This window comes from Pipistrellus kuhlii, unplaced genomic scaffold, assembly GCF_014108245.1.
Source record: "Pipistrellus kuhlii isolate mPipKuh1 unplaced genomic scaffold, mPipKuh1.p scaffold_m20_p_2, whole genome shotgun sequence".
In the NCBI taxonomy this organism is placed as follows: domain Eukaryota; kingdom Metazoa; phylum Chordata; class Mammalia; order Chiroptera; family Vespertilionidae; genus Pipistrellus; species Pipistrellus kuhlii.
The window spans coordinates 1,847,339-1,865,404 of record NW_023425515.1 but is presented as its reverse complement, the minus strand read 5'-3'; the positions used below and the strand labels follow the sequence as shown (position 1 = coordinate 1,865,404).

The 18,066-nt window shown below is 53.3% G+C and overlaps 1 long non-coding RNA gene across 1 annotated transcript; it reads left to right on the top strand.

The window, feature by feature from the left end:
• The first annotated feature begins 234 nt into the window (after positions 1 to 234).
• On the top strand, positions 235 to 15,486 carry LOC118724550. The gene is made up of 3 exons (XR_004989626.2): positions 235 to 339; positions 14,058 to 14,065; positions 15,389 to 15,486. It is a non-coding gene; the product is annotated as an uncharacterized LOC118724550 (long non-coding RNA).
• Positions 15,487 to 18,066: the final 2,580 nt, after the last annotated feature.

Here is an 18,066-nt window from a genome sequence, read left to right as displayed (position 1 = left end):
AGCAGGTGAAGGGGTGAGGTCATTTGTCTCGACAACCTTTTGGGGCGCCGCCTACAGGGGCCGGGGTCAGGCCTGAGGAGCAGGAGCTGGGAGCCATGGGGTCTCTTTTTCCTTTTTTTTACAGTGTAAAATTTTTATATTTAGAATTAGGCAGCTGGACTCAGTTCAGATGATTCCAGTTTTGTTGGCAACATCCAAAGCATCATAGTCAGGAGCCAGTGGAACGTATGCCTTCTTCTCGCCATCAGGCCTGATCAGGGTGTTGACCTTGGCCACATCAATGTCATAGAGCTTCTTCACAGCCTGTTTGATTGGTGCTTGTTGGCCTTGACATCCACAGTGAACACAAGTGTATTATTGTCTTCTATCTTCTTCGTGGCTGACTCGGTGGCCAGGGGAACGTGATGATGGCATAGTGGTCAAGCTTGTTTCTCCCGGGTGCGCTCTTCTGAGGATACTTGGGCTGCCCCGGAGCCTTAGTGTCTTTGGCCGTTGGAAGGGGGGGACGTGCGGATCTCCTCCTCCTCCTCCTCCTCCTCCTCCTCCTCCTCCTTCTCCTCCTCTCCTCCTCCTCCTCCTCCTCCTCCTCCTCCTCCTCCTCCTCCTCCTCCTCCTCCTCCTCCTCCTCCTCCTCCTCCTCCTCCTCCTCCTCCTTCTTGTGGCTGTGGATGCCTTTCAACAATGCTTCCTTTGCCTTCAAACCCTTTGCTTTGGCTTCGGCTTTGGGAGGGGCAGGGGCTTCCTTCTTCGCTTTTGGCGCCATCTTTGTAAAAAGCGCCCTGGGCTTTTTCTGAAGAGATAGCCACGCCTGCCTCCTGGTCGCTGGGTCTCCTGATGTTTCAAGGGAGGAAGGAAATCTTTCTTTTCTACCAAATCACCAGAGTCTTAATATTGGCAACTCATTCAAAGCTTAGACTTTTTATTTTTATTTTATTTTGTAACTAGAGGTCTGGTGCACAAATTTGTGCACGGGTGGGGTCTGGCCCCCCCCCCCCCCTTCAGGGCTGATCGGGCTGGGCCGGCTGAGGGGAGGGACACAAGAGGTTGTCCAGCCGGCCCTGCCCCTGATTGGGGTGGGGGGTGATCGGTGGTGAGATCAGGGGTGATCGAAGGGGAGGAAGAGTCCTACCCCCTGGTTGAATTCCCAATCGAGGGAACAATTTGCATATTAGCCTTTTATTATATAGGATTGTTTGGTTGGCCCGACCAAATAAATCTATGGGCTAGATCTGTCCTGTGAGTACTCCTGTCTCCGAATGCACCCAACAAAATCGAATGTCAGGGCCAGGGCTGGGGACCCACAGCTGCAAATGTGCGAGAGGTGTCCCAGTGGAGTGACCGCTTCCTTAATGCAGGACGTTGCCTGCGGTCAGCTGGCGATGGCGATTAGCTCCTCTGGGGGGACAGCCTTGAGTTGGGGCATGCTGCTAGGGTCCTGAGTCCTGAATGATATTTGAGTCCTGAATGATATTCACCCTGAATGTTTTGTTGTGCTTTTTCTTAGTAGACTATAAGACCCCTGAGGGTAGACCTAACAGAGAGTTAAGTCTGTGTTAGTTTTCCATGGAACCAATTACCACAACTTCGGCGGCTAAAGACAGCGGAGAACCACCGCCTGCTTCTGAGGCCGGAGGTCTGCCTAGTCTCGCTGGGCTAACTCTGCGCTGTTGGCGGGAGGCTCACATGGAGAGTCACTTCCTTGCTTTTCCCAGCTCCTGGCGGCGGCCCACACCCCTTGGCTCCTGGCCCCATCACTTGGCTCTGCACCGTCTCCTCCAACTGGCCCGGGTTGGAGGCAGCAGCGTAGCAGCCCTGGAGGAGAGCTCGGGGTCGGAGTCCCAGTTTGCCACCTGTGGGACCCAGGCAAACTCCATCGCCTCTTTTTATTTTATTGAGATAGAATGGACACAGAACATCCTGAGTTTAAGGTATACAACATATTGATTTGTTACATGTACAGTATAGTGTTACATGATTGTATTGTAGCATTAGCCAACACCTCTGTAATGTCACATAATTATTATTTCTTCTAGTCCCATTACCTACTTTTTAAAAAAAGGTATTTTATTATATTTTTTGTTAATCCTCACCCGAGGATATTTTTCCAATGATTTTTAGAGAGAGTGGAAGAGAGAGGGAGAGACAGAGAGAAACATTGATGTGAGAGAGTCACATTGATTGGTTGCCTCCTGCACACCCTGCCTGCAGAGGCTGGGGAATTGAGCCTACACTCGAGCTATGTGCCCTTGACTGGAATCGAACCTGGAACCCTTCAGTCAAAGGGCCGATGCTCTATCCACTGAGCCAAACCGGATAGGGCTAGTTCCATCACCACTTGATGTGTCAGGTCCACACCTGTGCAAAGGGTTTGCCTGCCTGTGGTGCTTAGGTGGGGGGGGGGGCTGATACATGGGGGGGGGGGGGGGGGGTTCAGGGCAGTCTGGCACAGGGTCAGGCTGACCAGCTGTCTCATTGGCCCACTGGGACCTGGGACTCTCAGTGTTGACACTTGGACAGACCCAGGCAAACAGGAGTGAGTTGTCACCTGAGTTATTGTTTAGGAAGCTCTAGCTACCATCACCCTCTTACATGGCAGTGCCCGCACATGTGGGCAAGGAAAGGGGGGCGGGGCTGGTGTTTGGGGGAGGGAGGGCTGGAAGCCTGACCTGCTAGGGGAGAGAGCTTTTGGGATTTGATTTCCTCAATGAACTTAAAGGGATTCCCTCCCTCTGTGACCCGAGGACCTCAAAAAAAGGAAGACACAAAGCCCCAGCACTCTGCTCCCCAGCACCCCCGCTCCCCGGCGCCCCCTCTCCCCGGCGTCCCTGCTCCCCAGCATGATGGGTAGCCTGGGTGTGAAAGGGAGGCCTTGAACCCCACTCCACGATGGATGCCCCCTCACGCACACACCTCGGCACCTCCCTGGGCCCTGGGCCTGGGTGCTGTTGCTTTGCAGACAGGAAGTTTGGGGGCCAGGAATGTTCATTTACAAACCCCGCGTTTGGGAGTTCTGTTCCCCGGGCTGACATTGCTGAGGATGCGCGGTTGTTTACAGCCCCCGCAGGCGCTGTTAGCTGGTGCGGAGCTGGAGAAACCAATATCCCAGCCCCGTTCCTGAGCAACGGCTCCGGGGAAACTGCGGCTCGCGAGCCACATGCGGCTCTTTGGCCCCTTGAAAGAGGCTCTTCCACAAGATACCACGGCCTGGGAGAGTCTATGTTGAAGAAGTGGCATTAGAAGAAGTTTAAGTTTAAAAAATGTAGCTCTCAAGCCGAAACCGGTTTGGCTCAGTGGATAGAGCGTTGGCCTGAGGACTGAAAGGTCCCCGGGTTCGATTCCGGTCAAGGGCATGCACCTTGGTTGCAGGAGTATTTCCAGTAGGGGGTGTGCAAGAGGCAGCTGATTGATGATTCTCTCTCACTGATGTTTCTGGCTCTCTATCCCTCTCCCTTCCTCTCTGTAAAAAATCAATAAAATATATTAAAAAAAAATTGGCTCTCAAAAAAAACAAACAAAACAAAACACCTCAGTCGTTGTCCTATTGGTATTTGGCTCTGTGGTCTGATGAGTTTGCTGAACACTGGCCTAGAGGAAAACAGAACATGTCAGGATGGAGTCTCACACACCTGCCACTCCAGAAAATCAATGAGCACCTCTGCCCTCTGGAGTGCAATGCTCATTGATCGGCTCCACTTCCGCTTCTGCTGCCTGTCCGCCCCCTTCCCACACTGCATGACGGGGTCACTGTCTCCCCACCACCCGCCCTCCCCGCACCCCCTGGGCGCCGTCCCTGAAGCATCAGCCTGAGGCCTCCGTCCTTCCTGACTGTAACTGGAAAATGCTGAGCTAAATCGGTGCACATTCACATGCATAGACATGTGTGTTTATAATTGGGACGGTTTCTCCAAACAGTGCTTACCCTTCGTGTGCGTGAGGCACACTGAGGCTTGTGATTCTAGTTTATGTACATGCATGCATATGACACATGACCACATATGCATGTGTGCCCATTGCTGGCCAAGTTTATCAGCACAGCACTTAGCTATGTATCCTGACAGCTCCTGTTTATTCCGTGTTCATTTTTATCCATGGCTGGCTGTGAGCATCTGCACTGATTTCATAACTTTCTGGCAGGTGGCAGCCCATACTCAACCCCAGGTCTTGAAGGAGTGGGGGCAGGAAGGCGTGAGGCCCGCCGTGCAGGGAGGTGGACGGGGTGGGCCTGCTTCCAGTGGCTTCTGCATTGGCTGCTCTCCCTTTTCTCCCGGCCTGCCCTCTGCCTGCTTCCATCTCCCCAGCTCTTCTTAAAAAATATTAATATATTTTGTTGATTTTTTTTTTTTTTGCAGAGAGGAAGGCAGAGGGATAGAGAGAAACATCGATGAGAGAGAGACATCGATCAGCTGCCTCCTGCACACCTCCCAATGGGGGGTGTGCCCGCAACCAAGGTACATGCCCTTGACCGGAATCGAACCTGGGAAACCTTGAGTCCGCAGGCCGGCGCTCTATTTACCGAGCCAAACCGGTCAGGGCCCAGATTCTGACTCTGTTTTTTTCAGGTTGCTGGGCCTCCTGCGCCGAGTTCTGTCAGCTGAGCGGGCGGCGGGCGGGAAGCCCTAGGACCTGCTGTTAGCTGGCAGCCCGGCGGTCACGCAGGTGGTGGGCATCTCACTCGGTTACTGGGCAGCTCCGGGCGGTGGGAGGGCAGCGGGCAGCCCCGCCCGCCCCGCCCCTGGCCTGCGTTTCCACCTGGGGGTCCGAGGCATTCATTTGCCTTTCATTGAGCCCGTGGTTTAAGGGAAGTGCTGCGCTCCGATGAAGCTGTGAACCGAAAACACACTCTCCTTCGGGGGAACTGGCTCCTTAGAGCTCCGCGGTCAGCCTGCCCTCGTCAGCGTACTTTTCGGAAGTCATTGGGTGTGAAATGGATTTTGTGTTTTATTTTTATTTTTTCCATTATTTATCTTTATTGTTGGAAGTATTACAGATGTCTCCTCTCCCCCCTGCCATGACCCTCTTCCTCCCCATTGCCTTCCCCTCCCCAGGCCTGCCCCCACTATCATCTGTGTCCACGGGTACAAAACAGATGCAGAGGTATGGAAGGCTGCACATGCCTTTTGAATTAGTGTTTTCTTTTGCTTTGGGTGAACATCTGAAATGCCCGCATTTTGAGTTTGTGTTTTAAAATGCGGGAAGTGACCACAGCTGACGTGGGTGTTTCCTTTGTGGCTATTTCTCAGTTTTCTTGCCTGTTCTCCTTGTGTCTGTGTGTGCGGGGGTGTGGGAGCGGGGGAAGGGTTGATGTAGTTGGTCTGTGGGCCCGTGGACAGACGGTGGGCTGGAGGGAGGGGTATAATTCCGCTGGTGAAGTTAGGGATTTCTGAGGAAGCACAGCCAAGGGGTAGACTGTGCTGTATCGGTAATGAGCTCCCCGTTCCTCTAAGTACCCAAGCCGAATGGCCCAACCAAAGCTCCTGAAAAGCACCATGTGAGTGTCTAAGGCCTAGGGGTGTCGAACTCAATCAGAGAAGGGGCCAAAATCTAAAATCCAGCCTAAATCGCGGGCCGAATGGTTTACTGAACAGTCATAAACTGTCATTGTGATGGAAACGCAGCGGAGTGCAGTGATGACAGCGCGGTGCGGGCCACATTGCAAGGCCTGGCGGGACGGATTTGGCCCGTGGGCCTTGTGTTTGACACATGTGGACTCTAAGCCTTCGCACGGGCCTGTGTGCAGTAAGGGCTCAGTCCAGGCTGGTCGGGTACGTTTCTGAGGTTTCCCCCGGGATGAAGCTCAGGGAGTGTGGCCGTTAGAGAAGACATTGAGGGCACAGTGTCTTCCTCAGCCTTTCAGGCTCTGAACCATGGTCGCCACCCGGCGGTCTGCAGACCACGAGCGGTCCATGAGGTCGGAGAGGTTGGCGTGGCGACCGCTGCCCTGAACGACCGCAGACCGAGGGTGTGCACGTTCCCAAGACTCAGCTCAGCTGCTCCTCGCGGGCACATGTCCCGGGCCACCTCCCTTCCTAGGCAACGGCTCACCGCCCTCTGCCAGGAGCTGAGTCCGCTTTCCTTGTTCTCCTCACGGGAGCAGAAATGGGAGGGTGCCGTGTCCATCTCTGGGCATCACACGTGTGCTGACCTCCCCTGGCCTCCTGAAGCCTCGCCTAGCCTCCCCTCCCTGCCCTGCCTTTTCTATCCTTGCCTCCCTGGCTCTCCAGCCTGGCCTCCGCTAGCCTGGCCTCTCTCAGCCCGGTCTCCCCGGGCCTGGCCTCCCCGGGAATGGCGTTCCATGGGGCCTGATAGACGCTGAGCCATGGTCTGCGGCTGCTTCCTGCTGCAAAGCCGAGCTGAGGGGTGGCAACAGAGGCCATAAGGCCCCCGATACCCAGCATCCACTTCTCTGGCCCTTTAAGGACATGTCTGTTGACCCTGGGCCTACAGGAGAAAGATGCAGGACAGACGCTGAAAACACAATCAGGCGCAGCACAGAAGGTCGGACATGGTCTGTGTGACAGCTGTGGCAGAAACCACAGACCGGGGGCCTGTACACATGGACGTAGCTTTCTATGTCTCGGCCTGGCAGGCGAGACCAGGTGATGCCGAGTCCACGGCTGGCGAGGACAAGTGGCCAGGCCCTCGCGCCTTCTCGCCGTGTCCTCCTCACGACCTCTCACCTCCCAAAAGCTCCACTTCCTGATGCCATGGCGCTGGGGACCAACATCTCCACGTGTGGACATTGGGGGGTTAGGGGGTACGAATACTCTGTGGCCTAGGCGTTTGGACTCTCACACGTCCTTTCTGGGGTTCACAGTTCAGCCCATAGCAGGGTCCCAGGGCCCAGGGTCTTGCTGATCTTCAGCGTGGCTGGACGGCGTACATCCGGAGGCTGAGGCATCCATGCCCCTGGCCTGTGGGTCATCGCCTCCCGGAGGCAGGAGCGACAGCCTGGCAGGCCCAGGGGGGTCATGGCACCCGTAGGCGGCGGCCCAGAGCACAGGCAGGGCGAGGCAGGGCCGCCCGCGGGACCGGCGTTTGCCGGCCTGCACTCAGCTCGCTGGGGACAAACGGAGGTTCTGGGGGTGGGGGCGTGGGGGGGAGAAACATGCGTGCTCGCTCTGCAAAGTCAACATTCCTGGAAACACTCGCTTCCTGCAAGTGGCCCACGCTCTTTGCACCCAAGGCTTGGGAGTCAGGGGTGGGGCTGTTTGCAGAGTCCTGAGGAGCCTTATGACAAGCGTTTGCCTGTCTTGGAGCCACAGACAAACAGCCTTCTATTGACAAACCCTGGGCCGGCGAGAAAGGCGTTTTCAGCGGAAAGGCGGAGGCGGAGTCCTTGGAGAGAAGCAGGGACAGGGTCCTGCGATCCAGCAGCGAGGCGGCCTGGGCGTCTGACCGCCGTGTGGCCTCGGTCAGGGGTGAGGATATGAGCGGTCTCCGATAACACTGGTTATAACGATCACTCTCACCAGGGCGGGCCTCTGATACCCGGAACTGGGAATGGGACGGGGTCAAAGGCCACCACGATAGTATTCCAGGGAAGCTGCGGCCAGGTGAGGTCATTCTGTGGCTCCACGATGAGCCCTTCTGTTCCTGCGTTGGAGTGAGCGGAGGCAGGTTGACAAGGCCATTTGGCAGGCTGACCAACTGGTGGACTCTTAAGGAAGAGGCAGATACCACATGATCTTTGAGAATACTTCTAAGAACTCTGAAGCTCGGGGAATTCCTTAGATCAGTGTTGCGCAATAGATTAGAGGAAGAAAAGAGGCAGAACAAAAACCATGACAAAATCCTAGAGATTATGGAAAAAAATATTCAGCCAGCCCCTCCCAGGGGATAAATGACTCCCTGTGGGAGTGGGAAAGTCCTGGTGATCGCTGTATCTGCATTTTGAACCTTTCTGGAACTTTCTAGGCTGATGGGTAACCTAAGGCTAGCTCAGAACTCTATCAGCACTCCTTTTATATAATTTATTTATTTAGTTATTTATAATATATTTTATTGATTTTTTACAGAGAGGAAGGGAGAGGAATAGAGAGCCAGAAACATCGATGAGAAAGAAACATCAATCAGCCGCCTCCTGCATACCCCCTACCGGGGTTATACCTGCAACCAAGGTACATGGCCTTGACCGGAATCGAACCTGGGACCTTTCAGTCCGCAGACCGACACTCTATCCACTGAGCCATACCGGTTTTGGCTCCTTTTATATAATTTAAATATATATAGATATTTAAAATTAATTTCAGAGAAGAAGGGAGAGAGAGCTAGAAATGTCAAGGATGAGAGAGAATCTTTGATCAACTGTCTTCTTTATGCCCCCCACTGGGTAGTGAGCCCACAACCTGGGCTTGTTCCCTGACCAGTAATCGAACCGTGACCTCCTGGTTCATCAGTCAACACTCAACCCCAGAGCCACACCAGCTGGGCCCTTTTCTCTGATGTGAAAGCACGTGTCGTGAGAGAGCCCAGCTCCCCCCAGGAAGCGAGCACAGAGTCTCGGGGACCGGGGAGCAGCAGCCAGGCAGCTCCACACGCAAGGACTGGAGCCCGGTCGCTTGGGAGAAAGAGGGTGTGGAATCCTCTGGATTTGTCTTTCACCAAAACAAAAAAGGTCAGATGCCCACGTCATCTCTGGCACAGAAGTTTCTAGAACAATTATTACCTAATAATGTCCCCTTCTATGACCCCCGGGTAGTCCAATACGTAGATGGATCGGACTTTCTTCATCCCCTTGGTAATCCTGAGTAGAATTCTGGAAGCTCAGACAAATACTTCATTCCATGCTATGGAGCCTCATGTTAAAAACAAAGCAACATGCTCACCACCTCACACCAGATGTGAGTTTCATTCCATTTCTTTTGCTTTTTGTTATATTTATTGGGGTGACATTGGTGAACACGGTTGTACAGGTGTCAGGTGCACAATTCTACAACACATCCTCTGTGCATCGTGCTGTGTGTTCACCACCCCACGCCAAGTCTCTGTCCATCACCATTATCCCCCCATCAGATGTGAATTGCAAGTGCTCAGATGCATTGTGGGATGGCACTACCACCTCCTGGGAGAATGTGACTCACATACACGGCTGGGAGCCACTCCACCTGGTGGGAGTGGGCCAGGGCTGCTGACCTACCCCGCACTCCAGACAAGTTTCATTGTGAGATGCGCACAGAGGGGGAAGGAGTGGTCAGTGGGTGGTCGTGCAGGGGTTGGGGAGTCTCTGCAGACATTCCCAGGCCAGGCGGGAAGGAGCCACGAGAGAACATTCTGGCTCACCTATCACGTTAGTGAGCCTTCAATGTGTACCGAGGGGCATGGGGACAGGTGGGAGACGGAAGCTGGAAATTAGCACACAGGAGCCCTATGACTCAACGAAGCCAAGCCCTCCCGTGCTGTCCGAGAAAAGGCGTTTTCTTTCCTTAAGGGCATCTGACTCCCCGCACTGCCCCCACGGATGTGATTAAGATCTTGTAAGCTAGCTGGAAGTCGGTTTTCCTGGCTGTATTTTGGCTGAGATAGTAGCTTCTCCCTATCCCCCACCCTCCACTTCCTTTTAAATGTGTTTTTCCTTCCCTTATTGCTTCTCCTTATGGTTTTCTAGCGGAAATTGGAATTTAATGAAGAGAAAAAAATAATTACAGACGAGAACATGCTGAGTGTTCTGAGTTTCTAAAAGGAGATTGTCGGAAAGGAAAGATGTTTAAGTAGCATCTAAGGGGGAGGGAGAGAAGGAGTGAAAGCAAAATTAAAAGCGATATTTCACCACGGGCTGGACGGTCAGGGAGGAGATGGGCAGTAAGAGGAAGCGAAGGGTCCGAGTGAGGGCGTAACCTGCCCTGACCTTGTCTGCCAGAGAGGGGAGGACGGGTGGAAATGCGAGGAGAGAAAGGTCAGGCCTTTCCCATAAACATTCGGGAGGCCTAGGAAGGGATGCATGCTTCGCAAACAAGAAGGACTGATTTAAATTTGACTTTGGCCTTCTGTTGCAGAGATGTCTTCTCAGAGACTCGCCCCTTAGAGCAATGGCCTGGAATTAGGCACTTCCTTGCTCATACTCCTGAATGGTGACTGCAGTAATGGCATGGTGGAACCTTGGACAAGGAGGACACTTTCCTCCACAGCGTGGTGCAGAGGGCCTCCTGGGAAGGCACATGGACATCCTTTAAATTGTCAGCTGAGCCCGAGGCACTGGCAGAGTCCGTGTCCGGTTACACCCCCAAGAGGGCTGGGGGTGTATTCAATTTCTGACTTACCTTTGTCCAGGTGTCAGCAGGGGCCGGTCTAGATATGTAAATCCAGGGATGCTAGGGCCTAGTTAAGAACGCAAATAAGCTCCTTTGACCCTATAAATAAACCTGCTGCGTGGCTTGGAGGCTCGCTGCCTCTCCATCAGAGAGGATGGCGCCCACCTAGTGCCCAGCTGGATGAATCTATTTCTGCCCCCTGTCTCTTTCTTTATTTTCTTAATCCCCAGCTCCTCCACTCAGGAACCTGACTGTTCCCTTTTCCGTGATGGAGATGGACGCGGAAAAGAGAGAAACAGCTCCCCACAGTGTGGCCTCGTGGTGCTTTTTGGTTCACCGTTCCGTGGCAGGCTGTACATGTTCACCTGACTCCAAGGTATATCTAGAGTCCTGATGGTGGAAAGAGATGGTGTTGAAGGTGTGAAACGTATATGTTTGTGAAAAATACAGAGTGCTTCGTCTTCACATTCCACCTAGGGGGCTTGTATGTACGTGTTGAGTGACTTTTATGTACTTGTTGATTTCAAAGAGGAAGAGAGAGGAAGAGAGAGAAATATCAATCGATGTTTGGCTGCCTCCTGCATGCCCCTTCTGGGGGTCGAGCCTGTAACCCTGGGCTCAGTCCATGACCTGGTATCGAACCGTGACTTCCTGGTTCGTAGGTCGATGCTCAGCCGCTGAGCCACATGGGCCAGGCATGAAATGTGTCTTGATGTTGGTGATCAGCCTGTGCCTTTGAGCTGATAGGTAGTCTTGACATTGACATGTTTCCAAATGCTTGCGTGTGGTAGATGTGCAGTCTCGTGTCTTTCACCTCTCGCTGGAGCTTGTATCTGGTATTTGCAGCCCTCTTTGATCACTTACTTTGTTAATTTGTGAAAGTTCTGTATTGGCTGTCCTGTAGACTCATAATGCTGTAGTCAAAGCCAATAATTTGTAGGTGATGGCCAATGGTGAGGCTCCGAGTAAGTGCCAGAGGAAGGAAGACGTTTATCGGTCTTATCACAATATTTTTGTTTTCAAAGTCCCCTTTTCCCCCTCCTGCATTTGTGTGTGTGTGTGTGTGTGTGTGTGTGTGTGTGTGTGTGTGTGTTTGTTTTGAAGACATGAGCCTTTGAAATAACTTTTCCCCAGGAAGTCTCTGTGGTGGCAACTCTCCATGACAACTGTTGAAAACACATGGAGATGTTTTCTAAAAAAGAGAAACAAGCAAAAGGCCCCACAACCCAACAACAATAATAATACAATTACTGGAAGCAAGGGAAGAGACCAGCCAAGGCAATTAAAATGATTCTGAGCAGCAGGCAGTGATGTCTACGTTTGCAGTTCCGGTCACACTAGAAACTGTCATTGTCTTCAGTTCCTTTGATGAAAAGTCTCTGTGGGTCCCTTCTCCCATCTCCAGAAGGAATGTTCTGGAAAAGCAATTTCAGTTTTGCGTTTCCCATGGGGAGGGGGGAGACGGGCCACTTTTCCTTTAGTTGAGCAGCATGCGATTTCGCCATATTCCTTGGACAGCCCGAGCAGATGGCATCACGGTGATAGATGGCTGCATGGCTCTGAGGATGGTTTGAAATCCCGGGGAAATTCTCTGGGAGATGGGGACTGCCACCCCTCAGGGAAGGGGGCATTGGAGACGAATGAGATGTTCAGCACAGTCCATAGACATTGATGCCAGTTGCCCACCCAGAAAGGGCAGGTCAAATGGACATGGACCATCTCCGGATGAGACCAGTGTCTCCTCACGGGGCTGTCTGAGCCCCCCTCCTAAGCCCTGCCTCGGGGAGCGGGTCCCTCCCACGACCAGGTCTTCAGACAGTTGGTGGCCAGCTGCAGTCTCTTTGGGTAGCATTCAGATGAAGTTTCCCCTGCTGCTCTTGCTCCGATGTGAAATTACTGGAGTTATTTCTGATCTGTCACCATGGCCGTGTGGTTTCTTGCTTACTGGCTTGTGGGGCCTCAGGCTGCTAAGACACAGGTAATTTTAGGACCCGGGTCCCGCTCCAGAGACCTGGGTGTCTGAAGGCATCTGTCCCTTTCTCCCTGGACCCTCCGTGGCTGGTCATATCCCTGAGGTCCCCTTTCCAGAGCCTCACACAGCAGACTTCTGAGTACCTCAGATTTCTGGAGAGAGGGCCGCTCATTCTGTGGAATCTTAAAAAAAAAAAAAAAAAAAAAAAATATATATATATATATATATATATATATATATATATATATATACACACACACACACACACACACACACACACACACACACACCCCGTATTTTTCGGACCATAAGACGCACCAGTTTTTAGAGAAGGGAAATGAAGAAAAAAAGATTCTGAAACAAATAGTGTCCTAAAATATTTTATGTGCATTAAAACCCAACATCACAGTCATAAACACATGTAATCAACCCTGTAAAGTAAACAGCAGCATTTAGAACCATTATTAACAAATACAGTCAGCAAAAGACAAAATGTACTGTAAAACACAATAACGAGAGACTTCAGTAATACTAGACGCGGCATTCTTCCGGGCACGGAGTACGGGCCAGCAAGGGGTACAGGCGATGATTACGGTTTGGATTACGCAGTTACCGTGCACCGCACCTGGGCTGACATGGAGATATGGCTGCAGCGAGGGCATGGAGGCTGACTACCATACATGGGAACTCCTCTACCACTCGGGGTTTACAGAGCGGGGCAGACACTCTGGGCACGGAGGAATGGACAGTGGCTGCAGCAAGCACACAGAGCCGGGCACGTAAAAAAACTTTTTTTTTAAAGTATATGTGTAGGCTATATTTGGACCATAAGACGCAGGGACTTTTCCCCCCCACTTCTGGGGGAAAAAAAGTGCGTCTTATGGTCCGAAAAATACGGTGTGTGTGTGTGTGTGTGTGTGTGTGTGTGTGTGTGTGTGTGTGTATATAATTGATTTTTTACAGAGAGGAAGAGGGAGAGAGAGAATTAGAAACATCGATGAGAGAGAATCATCGATCAGCTGCCTCCTGCACACCCCCCACTGGGGATGTGCCCACAACCAAGGTACATGCCCGTGACCGGAATCGAACCTGGGACCCTTCAGTTGCTCTATCCACTGAGCCAAATTGGTTTTGGTGGGCTCAATAGTATTTTAAGCTTTGCTGGTTACCTGGACGATTACTCAACTCTGCCATTAAGACAGGAGAGCTGCTATGAGTAATGCTGGAATGGGCACAGCTATGTTTCAATAAAACTTTATTTGTCAAAAATAGACAGTGGGCCAGATTGCCCCTTGGGCTATAGTTTTCCCATTTCTGGCTTTTCTTCCCCCACACACAAAAGAAAGATAGTGCACTAATTTGTTTCTCAATATCCCAGCTTTGTGAGTATAAAGGCATAATGGTAGCCTCTCTGAGAAGAACAGAACAACCAGGAATGCAGGAAGGGCTAGTGGGTGAGGAGGAGGGCACCCCAAAGGGGAGCTGTGGTTGGGTAAACAGACTTGGAGGGCGGAGAGGGTCTAGAAGCTTCTCAGGGGAAGTGGTACTTGAGATGGATGTTAAGGATGAAGTGGGACTTTCAGGAGGGCAGAGCCAGCAGGGGGTGCAGGAAATCCTAAGGTAGGTGCAGAGGCACTGAGACAGGGCAGAGCTGGGGGGTGTGGGGTGTGTGTGCTTACGTCCATTAGGCCAACTTCGGTGGCAGAGGAGGCTGGACAGTAGGCTGGGGCCGTGCCATGAATGAGCAAAGGGGTGTGGCTCTCTCCTGTGGGTGGGGCCCTGAGGGGTTTTAAGCAGGTGAGAGATGTGACCAGAGCCCGGAGGATGGTGAGAAGGAGGATCGGAGGTGGGTGGGGTTCCTGTGTCCATGCTTGGCCCTGGCCTGAGTGCCCTGGCTGAGTGTGAGCCTCTGCAGGTTTGGTCCGGAGCTTACTCTTTAGCCCCTTTCTCCAAGTTCAGCCGCTTGGCCCGTGTGACCTCGCACGGCCAGCAGGTTCCCGTCCTGCACGGGGGTCAACTCCTCGTCTGGAACAACAGCGCCCCCCCCTCACCCCCCGGCAGAAGCACCCTGTGCTCACGGTCGGTTTTCTGCATCAGCCTCGCCGGCCGTAGTACCCAGTCACTGAATTAAACGCTAATCTCGAGTTACTGGAGGGGTGTTTGGAAGATTTAACACCGACAATCACGGACTGTTCATAAGGAGATTCTCTCTGACGGTGTGGGCGGCCCGGTGCAGTCAGAGGAAAGGCCGTAAGAGCTTCCTCAGGAAGAAAATCCCACCCGTGGCCTGAAGCTCTGGTTCCCACCCCAGCTTCTGCCCTGCAGACTCAGGCCTGCCAGCCAGCTCCACATCGCACGCACAGCCGATTCCTTGAAATCTCTCTCTTCTTCCCTCTCTCCCTCCCTCTCCCTTTTCCTCTTCACTCACAGACACACACACTGCGCACCCCCCCCACATGTATGCACACCCACACAACACACACATGCATACACGACACGTACACACACCACACACAACACACATGCACACACATACACCACAAGCATGCACACACCATGCACACACATACACACTGCATGCACGCCCACACATTCCACACATGCACACACACATCATACACACACACCCCACACAAACACACACGCGCAACATACATCACACACATCATATGCACATGAACACACACATGCACACACACACACTGGTTCTGTTTCTCTGGTAGAGCCCTGAGCGGTAAAAACTGAGGTCTCTTTGGTTGATAAATTTTATTAATAATGTGCACGTTTAATGGTATGCTTTCCGTTGTGAAATACATCCTGTCTAGGATGGAGAAGGTGAATGTACTTTTGGTTCCTCTGCCTTCCTCGCAGGGTCTGTGAGGAGAACCGGGACTTCTTCCTTCAGCTTAAACCCCGATGGGGTGTGGAGCCCGCCCCGCCCCCCTCGGCCTGACAGGCCTGGAGGAGGTGTTGCGTCTTGACTCCCAGGAATGAATCAAGACACTCGGAGGCACCGAGGCGCTTGCTTAATCCAGGGGGCAGGTGAGACAGCTCCGAGTCACCCCTCCCCGGTCCCTGCACTTCGCGTTATTCACTCTTCCTAACGATAAGTCATCTGTGTGGGCATCAGGCCGGTCCGGGACGTGTTGCGGGGCCAGAAGAAAGTTAGGAGCCACGTCAAGTCTGAGCCTCAAGCACATCACCGGGTGGCTTTCAGGCTGAATGCCGGGCGGCCGGGCCAGCAGGGGCTACGGCACTGCACCGGCCCATCGGCCGCGGGCCACAGGGTCTCCCAGTTCCCATGGGCAGGCTCTGCAGTCAGCCTGCAGCCTACAGACCGAGGGCGTTTCTGGGCACCGAGGTGGCAGTGGGCAGGGAAAGTGCCATCTGCCAACTGCAGAGGCTGGGGAGCCCACAGGCCCGCTGGCTGGGCCCAGAGGTCTGGAGAGAGAGGAAGTCTCGAGTGCCGACTGTCTTTGAAAATACACGCGTGAGAGTGGGCAAAGAGTCAGAGACTGAGGTGGCAGGGGGTGGGGGGAAGCACCTCGGTGAGTCTCAGCCCCCGCTGTGAAGCAGAACAGGCGTTTGGGCCAGGCCATGGAGCCGAGCTGAGCTGCTGGAGCTGCTGAGGGCCCTGTCCCCTGGGCAGCTCTCCCACGCTGAGAGGCCTGCTCAGTGGTCTCTCCTCTCGGCCCCAGCCCGGGAGCAAAGGCCCAGGGTTGTAGGAAGGTGGGAATTTATCCAAGAGGGAACGAGGGAGGTGAGCACGTCCTTAAAAAAGACCAGCCTGAGATGCCAAGGGTTGGAGATGCCTCATGCTTTGTTCTAGTTGTGAAACCTCTGACTGCATTTGCGAGATTTAACAAATAAAAACACAGGATGCCTGGGAAAAAAAAATAATGGCACTGGGACAACTGAATATCCACAGACAAAAGAGTGAAGGGGGAGCCCTCCTGACCGCAGGCCAGCAGGGATCACAGACCAAACAATAAGAGCTAAAAACTATAAAACTCTTAGAAGAAAACATGGGGGTAAAGCTTTGTGATCCCGGGTTAGATGGAGACATGACATTCAAAGCACAGACAACGGAAGGAAACAGACAAATGAGATGCTATGCGCATTTAAAAGCTGCACATTTCAAGGGACGCCATCGAGGTGCGGAGCTGTGGCTTGGGAAGGTAAGTTCTGGAGATGGCGTGGTGGATGGCTGCCCACCAATGTCACTGTGCTCAGTGCCACTGATCTGTGCACCTAACAATGGCTAACCTGGCAGAATGCTGGGTTTTGTCTATTTTATCCACCACAAAAAAAAAAGAGAAAAAAAAAAAAAAGAAAAAAGAAGAACAGACACTGTGAGGAGCAAGTTTTCACCCCACATTTCAGTTGTCCCGGCACCATTTTCTTTCAGGAAGGGACAGAGATGTCCTTGCAAAGGCTGGACCTGCTCCGACGCTGGCTTTTCCCAGCCCTGCGGCTTCTCCGCCCAGTCCAGATCCCCGCCTCCCTGCGCCCGAGGCCCGAGCAAACGTTTCTGTTCCGAGGTCAAAGCAATCTTCCGTGCCCCCTCCCCACCCCAACCCCACATCAGCCAGCCCCCCCTGCCACAAACACAGCCATAAATCTCTCGGCCGCAAACACTTGTTCTGAGTGGGAACCAGCTGCCGGCCTGACGCAAGCCCTTGACGCACGGCATGTCTCGTCCAAGTCTCACACGTGTCCGTGTCCATGTCCGTTACCTCACCCCTAAGGCCGCACAGCTGGAAGGTGCTGGGGGCTGACACTGGACCCCGTCAGCCCATTCCGAGGCCCTGGTCTCAACCCCTCTTATTTAAAAAAAATATTTTTATGGATTGGAGAGAGGAAGGGAGAGGGAGAGAGAGAGAGAGAAACACCCATGATGGGAGAGGATCATGGACCTGCTGCCTCCTGCATGCCTCCTACTGGGGATCGAGCCCACAACCCAGGCATGTGCCCTTGACCAGAATTGACCTCGGGGCCCTCCAACCTGCAGGCCGACACTCTATCCACCGAGCCAAACCAGCTAGGGCTTAGTCCTTCTTCTTTATGGCCGTGGTTTCAAACCAATCTCAGCTCAGATTCTCCTTTTCTCTGAAGGCATCTGGAGCTCCGAGGCTGCCCCCTTTTCTGCTCCCCATGGCACCCTGTGCTCCCACGGGGGCCGTCTGCTATTTCCTGTACTTGTTTGCCCACATGCCTCAAGGCAGTGTGTGTCTTGTTCATTGTGCGTGTGCCTTGGCACTGGCACATGACCTGGTGCTGAGCGGTCGAGCCGGTGGCTGCCTCCCGGTTCCTCGGCACCATCCATGCCCATCAGGCCGCCCGTCACAGCTCCCTGGAGCCTCAGACAGCACAGCACGCTGCTGCCTGAAACCCCAGCCCGTGCGTTTCACAGCCCCTCCCGCGGGGAGGGCCCCCTGAGTGCGAATGCCGAGCAGAAGGACTTCCGCTGTGCGAGGCAACCGGATTATTGAAGGGGAGTGATGTCTTTCCCAGCGGGAGCCGTCTTATTTCTCTCTGGGCTCAGCATTCTCCGGGGAATCTCTTAATGCTCCAGTGTTCTGGAGCGAGGGGCGGATGTATTTGATGTGGCTGGCGCTGGGTCAGCCAAGGTCCTCCCCTCCCTCCCCCACCCTCGCCCCATGGCTGAACTGACACAAACAGAGAAGCCAAGAACCAAGTCCCAAGTGTTTCCGGGATGAGCCTGGTGACCGCACTGAAGGGAAGACTTTCTGTTTGGCGAAGAAAACCTAAACTACGCAGACACGCACGTGTGGCACAGGAGGAACTATCTGTAAGAAACGGAAGGGACTGAAACAGGCGCCATGG